The sequence below is a fragment of the Tursiops truncatus genome, chromosome 11 (genome assembly GCF_011762595.2).
Source record: "Tursiops truncatus isolate mTurTru1 chromosome 11, mTurTru1.mat.Y, whole genome shotgun sequence".
Classification (NCBI taxonomy): domain Eukaryota; kingdom Metazoa; phylum Chordata; class Mammalia; order Artiodactyla; family Delphinidae; genus Tursiops; species Tursiops truncatus.
This window is the reverse complement of record NC_047044.1, coordinates 54,491,153-54,511,823: the sequence shown is the minus strand read 5'-3', so window position 1 is coordinate 54,511,823 and position 20,671 is coordinate 54,491,153. Positions and strand designations below refer to the sequence as shown.

The following is a 20,671-nucleotide window of genomic DNA, read 5'->3' as shown; positions in this document are numbered from 1 at the left end:
TATATTCCAGTATGTTACATGAAGAAACCAACAATTCATTAATATTCGATGAATAAGACCTATGAGGCCAAATTAAATGTTGTCTTGCTTTCAGCAGATGTTCTTTATGGCATCAGGTTGATTTAAAATTATGTTATTTAAAACAGACCTTTGAGAGCAGCCCAGTTCATGCACTCCCAGCCACCCGTGTCCCCTCCGGGCTCTCCTTGTGTCTGTGGAGCCATGGCATTCGCCAAGACCAACCTGGCGGCATCCTCCTTGCCCAACAGCAACTGCAGGTGTCCAAGGGCGCGGTCCGGAAGGAAGCGGGTGACGGTGGTGCTCGGTGTGCAGTGGGGTGACGAGGGAAAGGTGGTCGATCTGCTGATGCAGGCTGCTGACATCATGTACCGCTGCCAGGGAGAAAATAATGCTGGCCATACAGTTGTAGATTCTGTGGAGTATAACTTCCTTTTTTTTTTTTTTTTTTTTTTTTTTTGCAGTACGCAGGCCTCTCACTGTTGTGGTCTCTCCCATTGCAGAGCACAGGCTCCAGACGCACAGGCCTAGCCGCTCCGCAGCATGTGGGATCTTCCCGGACTGGGGCACGAACCCGTGTCCCCTGCATTGGCAGGTGGACTCAACCACTGCACCACCAGGGAAGCCCTGGAGTATAATTTTCATCTTTGACCTAGTGGTAAATCCAAATGTTACTGCATTCATTGCAAATGGTGTGGTAATTCATCTACCTGGATTCTCTGAGGAAGCAGAAAAAAAATGTTCAAAAAGGAAAAGGTCTGGAAGGCTGGGGAAAAAGTCTTATTATATCTGATAGAGGTCATGTTGTATTTGATTTTCACCAAGCAGCTGATGGCATCCAGGAACAACAGAGACAAGAACAAGCAGGAAAAGTTCTGGGTACCACAGAAAAGGACACTGGCCCAGTTTATTCTTCCAAAGCTGCTCGGAGTGGACTCAGGATGTGCGATCTTGTTTCTGACTTTGGTGGCTTCTCTGAGAGGTTCAGAGTTTTGGCTAACCAGTACAAATCTATATAACTCACTCTGGAAACAGACATTGAAGGTGAATTACAAAAACTCAAGGGTTATATGGAAAGGATTAAACCAATGGTGAGAGATAGAGTTTATTTCCTCTATGAGGCTCTACATGGGCCACCAATGACCTGCATGCAGGTCTTTCATCTCCTTACATAGGTTTATTCCTAGGTATTTTTTTCTTTTCATTGCAATGGTAAATGGGAGTGTTTCCTTAATTTCACTTTCAGATTTTTCATCACTAGTGTATAGGAATGCAAGAGATTGTGCATTAATTTTGTATCCTTCTACTTTACCTAATTCATTGATTAGCTCTAGTAGTTTTCTGGTAGCGTCTTTAGGATTCTCTATGTGTAGTATCATGTCATCTGCAAACAGTGACAGCTTTACTTCTTCTTTTCTGATTTGGATTCCTTTTATTTCTTTTTCTTCTCTGATTGCTGTGGCTAAAACTTCCAAAACAATGTTGAATAACAGCAGTGAGAGTGGGCAGCCTTGTCTTGTTCCTGATCTTAGTGGAAACGGTTTCAGTTTTTCACCATTGAGAACCATGTTGGCTGTGGGTTTGTCAGATATGGCCTTTATTATGTTGAGGTAAGTTCTCCTATGCCTACTTTCTGGAGGGTTTTTATCATAAATGGGTGTTGAATTTTGTCAAAAGCTTTTTCTGCACCTACTGAGATGATCATATGGTTTTTTATATGGTGTATCACATTGATTGATTTAAGTATATTGGAGAATCCTTGCATTCTTGGGATAAACCCCACTTGATCATGGTGTATGATCCTTTTAATGTGCTGTTGGAGTCTATTTGCTAGTATTTTGTTGAGGATTTTTGCATCTATGTTCATCAGTGATATTGGCCTGTAGTTTTCTTTCTTTGTGACATCTTTGTCTGATTTTGGTATCAGGGTGACGGTAGCCTTGTAGAATGAGTTTGGGAGTGTTCCTCCCTCTGCTATATTTTGAAAGATTTTGAGAAGGACAGATGTTAGCTTTTCTCTAAATGTTGATAGTTTTTATAATGAATGGATGTTGAATTTTGCCAAATGCTTTTTCTACATCTATTGAGATGATTATATCATTTATGTCTTTCATTTCATTAATGTAGTATATCACTGAATTATTTGCATATGCTAAAACATCCCTGCACACCTGGAATAAGTTCCACCTGATCATGGCATATGATTCTTTTAATGTACTTTTGAATTTGGTTTGCTAATATTCTGTTAATGACTTTTGCATGTATGTTTATTGTGGATATTGGCCTAGATTTTCTTTTTCTGTAGTGTCCTTAACTTGGTTTGGTATTAATGTAATACTGGCCTCATAAAATGAGTTTGGAAGAGTTCCCTCCTCTTCAATTTATTGAAGGAGTTTGAGAAGACTTGGTATTGATTCTTCTTCAATGTTTGGTAGAGTTCACCAGCGAAGCTATCTGATCCTGTACTTTTATTAGGAAAAAGCTTCTTTAGAGCAAAAGAAATTATCAACATAATGAAAAGGCAGCCTATAAAATCACAGAACACATTTACATACCATATATCTGATAAGGGGTTGCTTTCCAAAATATATAAAGTACTCATAACAAGTCAAAGGCAAGAAAAGACAAGCTGATTAAAATCAGGCAGAGGAACTTAAGAGACATTTTTCAAAGAAGACATACAAATGGTGAACAAGTATATGAAAAGGTGCTCAACATCACTAATCATCAGGGAAATGCAAATTAAAACCAGGAGGTATCACCTCACAACTCTTAGAATGACTATCATAAAAAAGATAAACGACAAGAGATAGCAACTATTGGTGATGATGAGGAGTAAAGGTATCCTGTGCCTTGTATTTCTATCTATAATTATAGATATCTGTATATGTCATATCCAGTTTTCCCAGCACCACTTATTGAAGAGGCTGTCTTTTCTCCATTGTATATTCTTGTAAGATTTTTATAAATTCTTTATGGCAAGATTATATTAGCCACAGGTGTGTTTTCATTAGAGTTTCATTTTAGAACTATATTAGGAAGTTACTGTGTGTTTGTTTAAACTCTATTGATCACAGCATTTAAAAAATAATCTCTGTGTGGTTTCAGATAATGGAATCAATAAGAGAAAGAAAGGCCATTTCTTTCATTCCTTGACTACACATGTCTCTTCAAAGAGAATTTTCATGGTCACCTGGTAAAAGGGATTTCACTGTAAAATTGCATCAGCATAATAAGAAACATTTGTTGTTAGTATTTCTGACCCTTTGTGAGTAGGAGGCTGCAGAGTTTGAGAAAGAATAGTCCACAAGATTACCCTCATTTCTGACACCAGTTGTAAGGTCAAGGGTCTCCCAAAACCTGAAGTTCAATAATTTGCTAGAAGGACTCACAGAACTCATTGAAAGCTGCTCTATTTGCAGTTACAGTTTATTGAAAGGAAAGGAAACAGATTAAAATCAGCCAAGAGAAGGGATGTATGAGGCAGATTCTAGGAAAGTTTCAATTGTGGAGCTTCCTGTTGTTCTCCTACCATGGAGTCATAAACAGCATTACGTTCCCAACACTGATTTGTAACAACGTGCATGGAGGATTTGTAAGCAGGGAAGTTCTCCTGAGCCTTGCTGTCCAGAGTCTTCATTGCGGCTTGATCATATAAACCTGGTTGGCTGGCCATGTGGCTCACTTCAGTCTCTAACCCCTTTGTAAGCTGAGCCAATACCATGTGACCTAACACCTCCAATACATCCTAATTCACGTTGTTACATCTGGTCGACTCAAGGCTCCCAGACAGACAAGGACAATTTTTTCAGGGGTTAGAGATTACCTCCCAGGAGCCAAGCATAAAGGCTTGACCCCTCTGTTTGGGTAAGGTTAAATTATTACAAGGAGGGCACGATAATACAGCTTTGTTTTTAGCATTTACTGGATACGATTCTTGTCAGAGCACATTATCATGATGGTATACCCAACAAGTTGACAGTAAAGCAGAATTATTTTCTCTTGTGTACTCAATTAGAGGTTAATTATTGCAAATCTGTGCTTTAAAAGTTTAAGAACACATTGTTTGACTTAAGAATACAACTCACAGCCAAAAAAAGAGTAGTGGTGGATGAATTAAGAGTCAATCAGTCAAAGTTATACTGGCAATATGACTACGAGCCCCAAAAAAAGGAGGATCAAGGGAAACTTTGAATTAAGTGCTAATTGGATCTTTTTTTTGTTTTTTTTACATCCTGTGAAAAGGAAAAATTCTGCAAACTGTTTGAGACCTCCATTCCAATATTTAGCAACAATCAAACTGTATTAACTTTCAGGTAGTTCAGCTGTCATGTAAGGTATATTCTTATCTAGACTTCATAGAAACTGTAAAATCTTCTTTTAGTATTGTCCATATAATTCTCACTAGTATTATCATTATTCCTCAAATTCTTAAAGTCAATTTAAAAATTCTCAACTCCTTTAACTTTTCATATTCAAGATAAATAAATTATAGAAAACTTACAGCTTCAAAAATCCAGTGTTTCATTGTTTCTCAAAGCAAATATTCTTTGCAGGGGGGAAAAAAAAACAAATGGGGGTGGGTGGCTTTGGTCTCTAAGAGAAAAAAAGAAAAAAATCACTACATAAATTTTGTCTAATCATTGACATTTTGGATTTAAATTACTAACTCTCCGCAGGGATTTTAAGTAATGTGGGAAGAATGGCTAAAATTAGATCATATAGGAATATTTCAGTTACGCTGTTCTAGGGAACTAAATTCATATTTAAACTCAATTTTCATTACAAATGATTTTTTTATTCTATGTTACTCTTGGGGAAATTCTTGTACTCTCACTCTTTAACCTATTAATCTGTCCTAATATGATTATTTTGGGCCACTCTGAGCTGCTGAAATAATTTATTATTATGTAGGCATGTGTGTACGTACTACTCACCATTGTAACAAACATTTTAATGTCCTTGGACAATTACAGGGTAGCTAGACACTAAGGGTGGAAGCGTATGGATTTCCATCCCCACCCTGGGTATTCTGTGGATATAATTAACTTGGAAACCTGTTAGATGCACCCTTGAGTATTTATGCAATCAAGCAGGCAGTTATACCATCACACAGAAATACTGATACCATGATATTATGAATCTTAAATTTACAAACTTGTCTGGACTCATATTTTAAGCTCACTTTTAGAAAAATAGTCATTTTTAGAACCATGGTCTAACCATGGTTGGAACCGTGGTCATTCATCAGAGAGACCTAAGATTTATTTAACTTGAGCCTACACAGAAACTGTGGGAGATTTCAGATAAAGAAGGCATGTGCATTGAATCAGTAAGACTGCTCCCCAGCTAGTGATCAGGCAAGAGTTCTACAATGCACACTGATGAAGCACATTGTAAAGCAGTTCAGGTACAGTCAGGTGCAAGGAACCATGTTAGTTATCTTCAAATTTATAAGGAGTGATTCTTTCATTAACTTGTGCCTCAAAGTATAGAATGGAAGACTAAAGAAGGGTCTTATTCTTTGTTCATGCTTGAAGATGTTTCTGTTGTATCTGGGCATAATTTGTTATGTAATGGTTCAGAGCAGGAACCAGAGCTGAACAGTTTAGACTTGCAACACATTCCTTGCTAATTAACTTTGTGATATTTGTACATTATTTAACAGATCTGGGTTTCAGTTCCCTCACCTATAAAATTTGAATAATTATTGTAACTTACCTCATAGAGTTATGGTAAAACTTAAGTGAGTTAAAATATGCAATACTATTCAAATAATGCCTGAAAAAAAGTAACACGGAATATATTCAATGATTGTTAGCTATTATTATTGTTGTTATCATTACTGGGACTCACTTCTATGTGGATTTGATCTAGATAGTGCTGCCTAAATAACGTAGAGATGATGAAACCCAAAGACATGGTCAGATTTTTTCATTATTTGGCTTGACCAAAAGGGTATTTATAAATAATTATGTACCATACTGATGGCTCATTTTTCAAAAGCGCTGTGATGTATTCCTAAAATCCTCCATTTATGGTTTATTTCCCATTCCCAGCCCCATTATTTTTTAGTGAGATACAACTGACATATAACCGTGTACGTTTAAGGTTCACAACGTGCTGATTAGATACCTTTATATATTGCAGTATGATGACCACCACAGCTTTAGCTAACGCTGCCAACATTTTACATAATTCTCATTTCTTTTTTGTGGTGAGAACATTTAATCTACTGTTTTAGCAAACACTAAATTTTGTATATTTTCAATATATATATATAATACAGCGTTTTTGACTATAATCTCTATGCTGTGCGTTAGCTCTCCATAACTAATTCATCTTCAGTTGCAAGTCTGTACTCTTTAACAATCGCTCCCCAGTTCCCTCAGCTCTATTATTAAGGCACCAATTTACAAACAGTTTTTCCAAAGTCTAAGAACCTAAGCTTTAAAGTGAACAAACAGGCAAACAAATAAAATAACCGTTCATGACTGGCTCTTTCAGTTGCTCTCTATATGATCTGGGTCAAATTATTTAATCTTTCTGAGCCTTGTTTATTATATTCATATATAATGACCCATTACCATGTACCTTGGATTCCTCACCTGTACATTCAAACATCTGTTACTTGATGTTATTGTTAAGACTGACATGCATTACATTCACAATAACTCTGTGAGATACTATTTTTATTTGTAATTTACAAGTGAGGAAATTTAGGCCTAATGAAGTTAGATAAATTTTTGAAGGTTATACAAACAGAAAAGGTGGAGGTGAGCTGAGGGTTTGTGTCTTAGAGTAGCAGACAAACATACATAACTCTAATTCAAGATTTTTAAACTGAAGCTCCTACAGATTTGTATATTTAGACGAAAGAATACTTGCCAAAGTATTACTGTATGCTGCTCAGAATTAAAATAATGTCAGATATTTTATTGAAACTGTAAAGAGGCTTCCTGCTTTGAGGCTCTCATGTTGTGAGGAAGCCCCAAACTCGCCCAACTAAGAGAACTTATGAAGAAACCCTGATACTACATGAAAAGTGAGTGAGAGGAAGAGCAGGAGAGAAAGAGACAGAAAGATGTCCAGCCAGCCTAAGTACTTCCGCTCTTAGCTGTCCCAGCTGTAGCTGATATTTGCCCACAACGATAAAAGAAACCCAAACTAGAACTACCCGACCAAACTCTTCCTATATCTCTACTCACAGAAACCCGAGAGAGACACTAAAATGACTGTTTCAAGCTACCAACTGTGGTGGGGCCATATTACAATGCAATGAATAGATAACTGGAATTTCATGTTTGCCAGGAAATAACATAACTTAGGACCTATTTGTAATAACCAATAAGAGATTTTATTGTATCATTTGCCCAGAAGAATGGGGTTTTTTGTTTTTTGGGTTTTTCTATTTTCCTGGCCACTTGGAGTTTATTTTCCACTCGGTGCAAGGCACACAGTTAGGGGGTGTCAATAAGGCTTGCTTGTGGCTTAAATAGTAAAGAGTGGGGTTCCCTCAACTTCCCGTTTGGTGTTCTGATGTCTTGATATAAAAGAACCCAACTGCTTCTACTTGCTGCAGCCTCCCTGATCTAAGGGTTGAGGTGGGAGGGCTGGGAAGGGCAGGGAAGGGCTCTGACCAGCCTATTGCCTCTGGAAACCTGGTGCATGGTAGTGGCCACACAGGACAGGGCTGGTGGTGGCTTTGCCCACCTAGCTACCAGGCTGCTTCCTCATGGCTTTCTGAACTAAGTCATAGGAGATCATGACGCTAGAGTCCTGGGGAGATTCTGAGTTCTATGGGAAGTCCAACACCAAGACCACGAATGGGAGTGTGGACTACCTAAAACAGAAGCTTGCCTTCCAGGTACCAGTGGCCTGGGGAATCTCATGCAGCATGGCAAGGACACTTGGAGGTAAGACTAGGAATTAAATCTAGTTTTCTTAAAATCTAACAACATTGAGTGCAGGCTCACTGAATTGTCTAGGTTGCTATTATAAACAAAGCTAAGGCAATTTGGTCATTTATAAATATTATGTTCTTTTTGGGGAAACCTTTTTTGATGGGCAGCATAAGTATTTGGATCACTGGTTATCACCAGAGGCTTTGTAAAGAATGACTGTGGATATTAAAATTTATTTTTCATTGATGAAACTGGAGAAGATTAACACTTATGCACTGACTAAACACATTGTACAGCACTGTCATTTGCCTATGAATAAGGCCTAAAGATACCTGTATCCAACTGTGCACATCTAACCCAATAACACCCTAGGTGGGATTCTGAAGAGGTCTTGCCTAGAGCTGCTTTTTGGACAATCTGTTCCACTAGACTCCAAATGGAAAATAAATACTTAAATCTTACCATCAGAATAAGCCTCTAGTGAAACTTCAATAGAAGGTCCTCTTGGAGCTCTTTGGAAGGGGAGAGGAGAAATTGGGGACGTCATCAAACTCATAAAACAATGACTTTTTTGGTATGTGCTTAATATGCTCCCTATCAAATAGATACAAGGTGTAAAAACTACGGTTGTCTTCCCTTATAACTGCATTACTAGATAACAATGAAGTGAAGACCCAACACATACTAAACCAAAAGTTAAATCTAAAGATTTATTTAAATTAAAAATATCAGCACTAAAAATTGGAGGTATCTTTTATATTTGCGGTGTGATTATGGACTCATATCAGGTTATTGATTCAATATATCTCCATTTGTTGTGATCATTATTCTTATTTTGATAATGATTACAACCTGACTACTATGAGACCTTTTAACCTGGCTCCTCGCTTTCTTGACACAACCACATTAAAATTCCTTGCTTTCTGTTAAAATGAGATATGCCAGCATTACCTGTATCCTTCCTGCCCCAAACATGAAATCAACCATTTCCTCAAGGAGAAAGTCATGGTCCGTTTCAGTGGCAAATGATAATGTGGGCAACAAAGGCACTATAACAGGTTTACACTGGTATGATGACATGTTTACTAAGTGATTTTACTATGTGGAGCTTGAAAGGTTCACATTATTTTAAACTCAGGAGTGAATTGTTCTTGGATTAGAAGAATCAATATTGTCAAAATGACTGCCCTACCCATGACAAGCTACAGATTCAATGCAATCCCTATGAAGTTACTAATGACATTTTTCACAGAACTAGAACAAAAAATTTTTTAATTTGTATGGAAACAAAAAGGACTCTAATAGCCAAAGCAGTCTTGAGAAAAATAACAAAAACAGAAAACAAACAGACCAAAAAAACAGAGTTGAAGAAATCAGGCTCCCTGGCTTCGGACTATATTACAAAGCTACGGTAATCAAAACAGTATGGTACTGGCACAAAAACAAATATAGATCAATGGAACAGGATACACCCAGGATAAGCACAGAAATAAACCCATGCACCTATGATCAATTAATCAATGACAGAGGAGGCAAGAATATACGATGGAGAAAAGACAGTTGCTGCAATAAGTGATGCTGGGAAAACTGGAAAGCTACATGTAAAAGAATGAAATTAGAACATTCCCTAACACTATACACAAAAATAAACTCAAAATGGATTAAAGACCTAAATGTAAGGCCAGACACTATAAACCTCTTAGAGGAAAACATAGGCAGAAAACTCTTTGACATAAATCACAGCAAGATCTTTTTCAATCCACCTCCTAGAGTAATGAAAATAAAAACAAAAATAAACAAATGGGATCTAATGAAACTTAAAAAGCTTTTGCACAGTAAAGGAAACCATAAACAAAATAAAAAGACAACCCTCAGAATGGGTGAAAATATTTGCAAATGATACAACCAGCAAGGGATTAATCTCCAAAATATGCAAACAGCTCATGCAGCTCAATATCAAGAAAAAAATCAACCCAATCAAAAAATGGGCGGAAGATCTAAACAGACATTTCTGACACTATTAGGCAAAACAAGAATTGATTTAATGTCCTGAAAAGGCTACTACTGTGTCATTAAACTAGACTTGATTGAATATATTAATCAAGCCATGTATTTCAAAACTTTTAGATTTCTGTTTTCCATCATAGGACATCACAACATGGAAGCATGGTATATTTAGAGTTTAAAAATAAGTAAAGGGCAACAAAATTGTGCAGAGTCATCAGCACTAAAATGGGAGGAGTTGAGGAAACTGAAAGTCTTATTAACAGCAACCAAAAATAAGCAGTAGCATTTTACTATATTTACATCTGGTTCCTTCCTTCTGTCCATCAGTTCCATGTCCTCCATTTTTCCCCTTTTTTCTTCTCTTCTCTCAGAAGGAAATACAAATGTTTCTCAGGAATAGAGTTCTCATTTTCTCACAAAGACAACTCGGGAAAGAAGAAAAAGTTTCAGATTCCTATTCTCAGCATCTCATCTGCTACTTCAAAGTATTTATTTAAACATTTTTCCAAACAAAGGCCTGTTTTTTTGGGGGAAGGGATTTCTGGTTGCCTACATTATGTCATTGATCTTTTTCTACAACCTTTTTCTTTCTACAATTTTATGATGCTATTTATTAGAAGAGGAAGCAAAATAGTGTTAATTTTCCAAGTTTTCACAGCTGACTGAAACATAAAAATGAAACTATATGAAGTATTTCTAACATTTCATATTACCCTGAAATTTTCTTGTCTTTATTATTCTTCATTTTAGAAGAGTGCTCCTTTTATAAAGTAGAACAAATGATTAAATATGTGCTTGACATAATATAAAAATAATAACTATCGTTTATCAAATACTTAGTGTATGTCAAATACTGTGTAAAGCACTTTACATCTATTACCTCATTTAATTTGACAACTCCTTAAGATATATAGTATTATTATTCTCCTTTGACATTTCCATTTATCCTCCATGTGGAAGAGTCTGAGTCTTACAGAGATGGAATAACCTGCCAGAGACTGTTTCCAATACACTGTCATGCTATGATATTTCAAATGCCTTTTGTCTGCGAGTAAAACTGTGATCATAATCCAATACCAATATGCCACAGTTTGGCCTTGTTTGACTGACATAAAAAGCTGGGTTGGTGTGCAAACTCCCAGATATAAAGAAATTTTCTTAAATTTATTTTGAATTTTACTTACCTACTAACACATTAGATTTACAAGAAATATTTATTTAATAAATGAAAGAATAAGTGTGTTTAATAAATGTTTCAAGCATCTAAATGGTCTCATATATTCAAACCATGGCATTGCATAATATGTTCAGCTTTACTTTTCTAATTGGAAAAATAAAGAAGAAAGAGATCATTTAAAATTTTTTTGTGCCTCATTTTGTTTCCATGTACCTTTTTTCCCCCTAGGGGCTACAGAATATAGAAACTGGTCTTTTGTGAATGTCTAAACTAGGGGAAGCACAAACTATCACTCACTATAAAAAGAAATAATAAATTTCGATCAGACATAGTAATTAATGCATTCTAGCCAGCCAACATGCATCTCTGTTCACTTGTAAAATATCATAATACTACCTAAATGAAGTAGCGAAATTTTGAGTTTAAACATTTCATATATTTTACTAAATTTCTATAATCAAGTGAGGTAGATGGGGGCCAGTATGATTTTTCTTCACCTTACAGATATAGAGAAGCTAAGGGTCATCAAATTATCAGTGATTTGTTTACCTACAATTCAAATGCACCATCCTTCTTTTATTCTTCCTCCATTCCTTTTTCTCCTCCTCCTCTCCCTCCTCTTTCTTTTCTTTTTTATTAAAAGTTACTAGACCAGGAATGGGATATTACTGTCACGCTAGACATCACTGGTCAAATCTGGCATATGATATAGCTTCCTTTCATCTTTGTACTGAACCATAAGCAATGCAAGGATCAGGCTCATGTCCCATTCACTACAGTGTCTTCTGTGTTTTGCACAGTACATAGTGTGAAACAGCTATATGTATAGAGACCATTTAGTTGAAGGAAAGAATCAATTGTGCCTATTTGAAAAGTATCCCTAATATTATCCTAATAGTGGAGCTGTATGTAATTAGTGTGCATCTTTACTGAAATATAGGGTGATTTTTTTGGTAAATTCAGTCATTTCTCTTTCCAACTACATATATATATATAATATTTCATATTATATATATATATATATTTCAATTATATTAACCACTCCTATAAATGTTATAAGAAGAAACTAATCATGGTTTTTTGTGTGTGTATAAGATGTACCACTGTTGGAGGATCTGTGGATGCAAGTTTTAAATAGTTGAAACTAAGGTAGTTGTAAATGAATGGCCTCGGGTGTCCTCCTTTGATTGAGCTTTGCATCATTCAGAGTAGCTTTAGACCGCCTCATATACTCTTTTCTAAGTACTTTTCTGCCATTTTTACAGCAATATAAATTTCCAGATAACAAAATCTGTTAGATGCTATGAAAACCAAACAAAGCAATGGTACTGAGGTTGGGTGAAATGAACATTTTTCTTCGAAACTGAGCATGGTATGACTTCTAATAATTCACCATGGACAGCATGGGCTCAGCAATATTAAAATGGTTCAAGAAGCTGAGAAATATCTCTTGGTTCTAGCTGTCAAAGTATAATCAACCCAAACTCACTTTAATACTTTTTCAAAGTTTGTAGAGGCGACTTTCAGTAATAACGTTTAAACACTGTAACTTAATACTGAAGATTTCAAAATACTTTGGAAATACTGAGATTTTCTTTTCCTCTCAAAATAAATACAGCAGTGAATCTATAATTAAATTCTAAATAGGACAAATTAAGTGACATGCTTTGTGGTGCCCCAGAAGCTTGTAACTTCTTTCACCTGTATCTGCTCCAAGCTGCTTCAGTGAATAGAGCTCCAGGTAGTACAGCTGACCTTCCTCGCTCAAGATACATCAAACTCTCAATCCAACCTCTTCCAAAAAGAGGCAGGAGTATTTATAAGAATATTTAGTCATTTTACCCCCAAATACACCATATCCATGATCAGTGATCAGATTCTCTTCAGGACAACTTTGCCAATATGTCTGGATGGACTGTAGCTATATACAGAGTGCTGAACGTATATTTATTTTTAAAAATGTGTTTACTAAAACATAATAAATATATTAACAAATGAAAATCACCAATAGGTCAATTTGGATCATTTTCTATTTGATCCCAGCCTTTGTGCCAGGACTTTTTTGCCTGAAAAATACTGACTCTACTCTTTGTGGAATGAAAAATCCCCTTAGAATTCAACTAAATTTTAACTTCTGTAAAAATTACATTGACCTTGCCTTGGAATGGAGAGCTCGTATGTATCCCAAGCTACCACGACAAATTTATTACTGGCAAAGATATAATTCAATTAATTTTTTTCTTTTGACCTCTAATTAATTTAGTGCTAATTAAAGAAAGCCACTCTCTGCCTGTCAAATTAAGACAAGGTGCTACCATGCAATTCAGATTATACTGCTGATAATGAGCATTTTAGACTTCAGTAAGAAATGGAGATTTAAAATAGTGACCTTCTGTATTAAGTACGTTAATATTGCTGGGGGTTAGGAGGAGGCTAATTACTGGAGATTACAACAAAATAATTTGAGAAGGAGCATTTCTTTTAATTAGAACAATACTGAGTATATAGAAGAAGATCCAAGCAGCACTGAAAATATTTTCTTAGCTACATAGGTTAAGAGTTCTTGAGAAAGTAGATCTTAAAAGTTCTCATCACACACACAAATTTTTTTCTAACTACGTATGGTGACAAATGTTAACTAGACTTACTGTGGTGATCGTTTTGCAAAATGTACAATTATCAAAACATTATGTTGTACAACTAAAACTAACATAATGTTATATGTCAATTATACCTCAATTAAAAAAAAAGAGTTATTGTTTGTGTGACATATGGGGGAACATATAAAAATGTCTGTTTAAATAGTTATGTATATAAATATTCAAATATTCAACACATATAAAACATATGCATAAAGATATCTATAGATGTTATAATACACATAATATAGTACTTATAATATCTACTTAAAATTAAAGATGGAAACCATATTATTCTCAGCAAATTCTTTCCAATTTCATTAAGTTTCTTTTAAAAAAAACATGGAAATTGTTATACTGAGATTTAAAAGTAGAAGTAGCAGTAGCAATGACTAAAATGGCTTGAGCAGTTAGTTACTAGTTTACAGGCATTATGTTAAGTACTATATTTATAATGGTTATATAGGCCATATATGTGTTACATAGCATAACTGCATGCTAAGTTTTATATATGTGTGTGTGTGAATACATCAGGTCCCAGCTAGTGGGTTAGCTGGGGGCTGATTTAGCATGGTCTCAATCACATGTCTATTGGATAGTGCTGTTAGTTGCTACTGGCCTTTCATCTGAGTTGACAGAGTTGATTGGGCCACATATATTCAACAAGTTTGTCTGGGCTTATTCATATGAGGGCACTTGCAATATTCACAGGAGCAGGAAGAAGGCAAGCTCCAAAGCATATGTACTTTTCAAGTCCCTTCTTGCAATATGACTGCTGTTAGCCTATTAGTCCAAGCAAGTTCTTAGACAATTCATAAGTCAATGTAAACTTTGGATAAATATCTATTCATTCCTTTGTCCATTTTTAAATCAGGTTATTTGTCTTCTTGTTATTGAGATGTATAAATTTCTTATATATTTTGAATAATAACTCCTTATCAGATATGTGGTTTGCAAATAGTTTCTCTCGTTCCACAGGTTGTGTTTATATCCTATTGATTGTTCCCTTTCCTGTGCAGAAGATTTTAGTTTTTCAGACTTGAGTATGATGTTACCTTTGGACTTGTCGTAGATAGCCTTTATTATATTGAGGTATTTTCCTTTTGTACCCAATTCATTGAGCATTTTTATTACAAAATTCTGTTGAATTCTGTCAAGTGCTTTTTATGCATCTATTGAAATGATCACATGACAGTTCTCCTTCAACTGTTAATATGGTGTATCACATGTTGAACCATCCCTCCTCCCCAATTTTTTGAGGGAGAATACTGGTATTAATTTTCTGTTAGATGTCTGGTAGAACTCACCAGTGAAGCCACCTGGTCCAGGCCTTGTCTTAGCTGGGAAGTTTAATAAAAAGGTGCAAAACAACACAAATCATCAGGCAAAGAATGATCAAAACTACAATGAGCTATCACCTTACATCTGTTAGGATGGCTATTATCAAAAAGATCAAAAGATAACAAATGTTGGCCAGGATGTGGAGAAATTGAAACCCTTGTACAGTACTGGGGGGAATGTAAAATGGTGCAGCTGATATTAAAGACAGCATAATACACCATGATCAAGTGGGGTTTTTCCAGGAATGCAAGGATTCTTCAACATATTGCATATCAATCAATGTGATACACTATAACAAACTGAAGGAGAAAAACCATAGGATAATTTCAATAGACGCAGAAAAAGCTTTTGACAAAATTCAAGACCCATTTATGATAAAAAACTCTCCAGAAAAGTGGGCACATGGGGAACTTACCTCAACATAATAAAGGCCATATATGACAAACCGACAGCCAACATCATTCTCAATGGTGAAAAACTGAAACCATTTCCTCTAAGATCAGGTAAAAGACAAGGTTTCCCATCACACCACTATTATTCACATAATTTTGGAAGTTTTAGCCTTCGGCAATCAGAGAAGAAAAAGAAATAAAGGAATCCAAATCGGAAAAGAAGTAAAGCTGTCACTGTTTGCAGATGACATGATACATAGAGAATGACATGATACATAGAGAATCCTAAAGATGCTACCAGAAAACTACTAGAGACTAAACAATGAATCTGATAAAGTAGCAGGATAAAAAATTAATGCACGGAAATCTCTTGCATTCCTATACACTAATGATTGAAAAATCTGAAAGAGAAATTAAGCAAACACCTCCCATTTACCACTGCAACAAAAAAAATAAAATACCTAGGAATACACCTACCTAAGAAGATGAAAGACCTGTATGCAGAAAACTATAAGACAGTGATGAAAGGAATTAAGATGATACAAATAGATGGAGAGATTATAACATGTTCTCTGGATTGAAGAATCAACATTGTGAAAATGACACTACTACCCAATGCAATCTACAGATACAATGCAATCCCTATCAAGCTACCAATGGCATTTTCACAGAATTAGAACAAAAATTTAACAAACTGTATGGAAAACACAAAAGACCCCGAATAGCCAAAGCAATCTTGAGGAAGAAAAACGAAACTGGAGCAACCAGGCTCCCTGACTTCAGACTATACTACAAAGCTACAGTAATCAAGACAGTATGGCACTGGCACAAATACAGAAATATAGATCAATGGAACAGAATAGAAAGCCCAGAGATAAACCCAGGCACATAGTCACCTTTTCTTTGATAAAGGAGGCAAGAATATACAATGGAGAAAAGACAGCCTCTTCAATAAGTGGTGCTGGGAAAACTGGACACCTACGTGTAAAAGAATAAAATTACAACAATTCCTAACACCATACACAAAAATAGACTCAAAATGGATTAAAGACCTAAATGTAAGGCCAGACACTATCAAACTCTTAGAGGAAAACATAGGCAGAACACTCTATGACATAAATCACAGCAAGATCCTTTTTGATCCACCTCTTAGAGAAATGGAAATAAAAACAAAAATAAAAAAAATTCAATCTAATGAAACTTAAGAGCTTTTGCACAGCAAAGGAAACCATAAAAACAACAAAAAGACAACCCTCAGAATGGGAGAAAATACATGCAAACAAAGCAACTGACAAAGGATTAACCCCCAAAATATACAAACAGCTCATGAAGCTCAATATCAAAAAAACAAATAACCCAATCCAAAAATGGTTGGAAGACCTAAATAGACATTTCTCCAAAGAAGATATACAGATTGCCAACAAACATATGAAAGTATGCTCAACATCACTAATCATTAGAGAAATGCAAATCAAAACTACAGTGAGGTATCAGGTCACACCAGTCAGTATGGCCATCATCAAAAAATCTACAAACAATAAATGCTGGAGAGGGTGTGGAGAAAAGGGAACCCTCTTGCACTGTTGGTGGGAATGTCAATTGATACAGCCACTATGGAGAACCGTATGGAGGTTCCTTAAAAAACTAAAAACAGAACTACCATATGACCTAGCAATCGCACTACTGGGCATATACCCTGAGACAACCATAATTCAAAAAGAGTCATGTTCCACAATGTTCATTGCAGCACTATTTACAATAACCAGAACATGGAAGCAACCTAAGTGTCTGCTGACAGAAGAATGGATAAAGAAGATGTGGCACATATATACAATGGAATATTACTCAGCCATAAACAGAAATGAAATTGAACTATTTGTAGTGAGGTGAATGGACCTAGGGTCTGTCACACAGAGGGAAGTAAGTCAGAAAGAGAAAAACAAATACCATATGCTAACACATATATGTGGTATCCAAAAAAAAAAAAAAAGAGGTTTTGAAAAACCTAGAGGCAGGACAGGAATAAAGATGTCGATGTAGACGTAGACATAGAGAATGGTCTGGAGGACAAGGGGAGGGGGAAGGGTAAGCTGGGACGAAGTGAGAGAGTGGCATGGACATATATACACTACCAAATGTAGAATGGATGACTGGTGGGAAGCAGCTGCATAGTACAGGGAGATCAACTCGGTGCTCTGTGACTACCTAGAGGGGTGGGATAGGGAAGGTGGGAGGGAGACACAAGAGGGAGGGCATATGGGGATACGTGTATACATATGGCTGATTCACTTTGTTATACAGCAGAAGCTAATGCATCATTATAGAGCAATTATACGCCAATAAAGATGTCGGAAAAAAATATCATTATGAAGAGACAGCCACCATCATCCATTTAAAAAGTATAAGACAAGCTCTTTCACAATCAGACATTTTACATCTTTCCTTTTAATCCTTGAAATTATATTTCCATTTCATTTCCCCCACAGAATTTTATTGTGATGTAATACATTGATATTTTTATACTTGACAGTCTTTCATTGATCAGCCTATTATATATCACAGCAACAAAACATATATGCAAATTTGTTTAAAATTTGTTTCCTATAACCATAAATAATAATTATTAAATATTTTTAAAAAATGCTTCTGATGAACCTAGGGGCCGGACAGGAATAAAGACGCAGATGTAGAGAATAGACTTGAGGACACAGGGAGAGGGAAGGGTAACCTGGGACGAAGTGAGAGAGTGGCACTGACATATATACACTACCAAATGTAAAATCAATAGCTAGTGGGAAGCAGCCGCATAGCACAGGGAGATCAGCTTGGTGCTTTGTGACCACGTAGAGGGGTGGGATAGGGAGGGTGGGAGGGAGACACAAGACGGAGGGGATATGGGGATACAGGTATACCTATAGCTGATTCACTTTGTTATACAGCAGAAACTAACACAACACTGTAAAGCAATTATACTCCAATACAGATGTTAAAATAAAGTGCCAGACCTGAAGATTCTCAATAAATAAACAAACAAATAAATACAGCATGGAGATTCCTCAGAAAATTAGAATTAGAAATACCAAATGATCCAGAAAATCTACTTCTATCTATAAATCCAGAGGAAATGAAAACAGGACCTCAAAGACTTTTCCACTCTCATGTTCACTACAGCATTATTCACAATAGACAGGGTGCAGAAACAACCCAGATGTCTATTAATAGATGAAAGGATAAAGTATATGTGGTATCTACGTACAATCAAATATTATTTAGCCTTAAAAAGAAGGAAATACTGTTATTTGGGACAGCATGCATGTATATATTCACATGTTTACTCATTCTTCCATAGTTATTTTTCCAGACACTTTGTTAGGTATTAGGAATTTAAAGATGAATAAGGCAAGGTGCTTGCCCTGGAGAATTTTATGCTTTAGTGGGGAATTGGATGAGAAAGTAAATACTTAACAATACATTACAGCAATCTATGACACAATGGTATATTATATAATAGAGTCTTACATGAATTGTCTAGATGTTTCTAAAGGATTCAAATCTGTCATTTGGAATTTGTGCCTTAAAATGCATGAGAGTTTACCAGAGACACGTAAATTTAGATGAAACACATATCCTTAAACGCAAAGATTCTATACTTTTAGGATTTAGGAATATTGAAGTCTATTTCAATGTGTTTTCCCCCTATCTGATCCTATATATAGTTTACTTAAAAAAAAATCTGCTCTTAATTCATTTATTCACCCAAAGATTATTAGTAGGAAACAAATTAGATCATAAAATATTTCAAGACTACATTAAGCTATTGTAATTGTTATCTTAAAAATTCAATTCAAATTCCACTAAAGCTTTCTGCTTGGAAGAGTTGTTGATTCTTGAAGTGTGTGAATATTCAAAATTTTTCTAATTATGTATACATTTTGCCAATAAATTTAAAATGGAAACATTTCCGGACATCTGATGTTAAGTCTTCTCCAGGTAACAAAAGTATCTTTTCAACAGTTTCTAGTAGTAACTTTTTATTTGAAACATTTTCCTTTTTTATAATAAGTGAGTAATACCTTAAAATCAACAATGCTTTTAATTTAATTTCCCATAAGATAACTAGCTAACTTGGTGTGAAAATTTTAGTGTTCATTTTTTATACTATTACAAAATATTGAAAATACTATATTACACTTTAAAGATTATACTTACTTTTTGTAATGAATACATCATGGAACCTGACCACAGAGACTGTGGATGGAGACCTGAATTCCATCCACACCCTTCAGTAATGATACATCAAGTCTTCTCTTCCAGCTAGTGAGTGGGGAGAGAGGACAGAGAGGAGCAAGCTGGAGAAAACGATTTTCAAATTTTTGCATTAAGTCCTGAGCAGAACCACACCTGAACAACATATGAACCAAACATAATTAACTACATGAGAAGTCTGAGAAGTGAACTACAGTATGGAATTCTGCTCAAGTTTCAGACTGGCCTCTGGATAGCAAGCATATAGAACAACTCAACTAAACAACACCATTAACCAACAGGATCTACTGAATATTTACAGAATACTCTATACAACCACAGCAGAATACACATTGTCTTCAAGCTCCAATGGGACACTCACCAAGCCTGCTTATATAATATCTTGGGTCATAATAAAATTTTTTAAATATTTTAAAGAATTGAAATCATACAGAATGTATATGTTTTCTCACCATAATGGAAATAAACTGTAAAATCAATAACAGAAAGATAACAGGAAAATCTCCAAATGCTTAGAAATTAAACAACATACATATAAATAATCCACATTAAAGAGGAAGTCTCGAAGAAAATTAAAGTATAATGAACAGAATGAAAGTAAAACAACATATGTCATATGCAACTAAAGCAGCACTAAATTCTTTCATTAGAAAATAAAACACTCTCAAATTAGTAACCTAAGATTTGACCATAAGAAGCCAGAAAAGAGGAACAAAATAAACCCAAAGTAAACAGAACCAGAAGGAAAAATATAACTGGAGAAACTGCTTTTCAAGCAGTTTCCTTGAAAAGACAAAATTAGAGAAGTTTCTTATAATACATATGTCCAACAAATGGCACGTACCCAGAATATATAACAAATTCTTACACATCAGTAAGAAAAATACTGAAAAACTAGGAAGAAAATTGCAAAAGACTTGAACAATT

The 20,671-nt window shown here is 35.4% G+C and overlaps 1 pseudogene; it reads left to right on the top strand.

The window, feature by feature from the left end:
- Window positions 1-207: 207 nt before the first annotated feature.
- LOC117314313 (adenylosuccinate synthetase isozyme 2-like) lies at window positions 208-1,193 on the top strand (annotated as a pseudogene).
- Window positions 1,194-20,671: the final 19,478 nt, after the last annotated feature.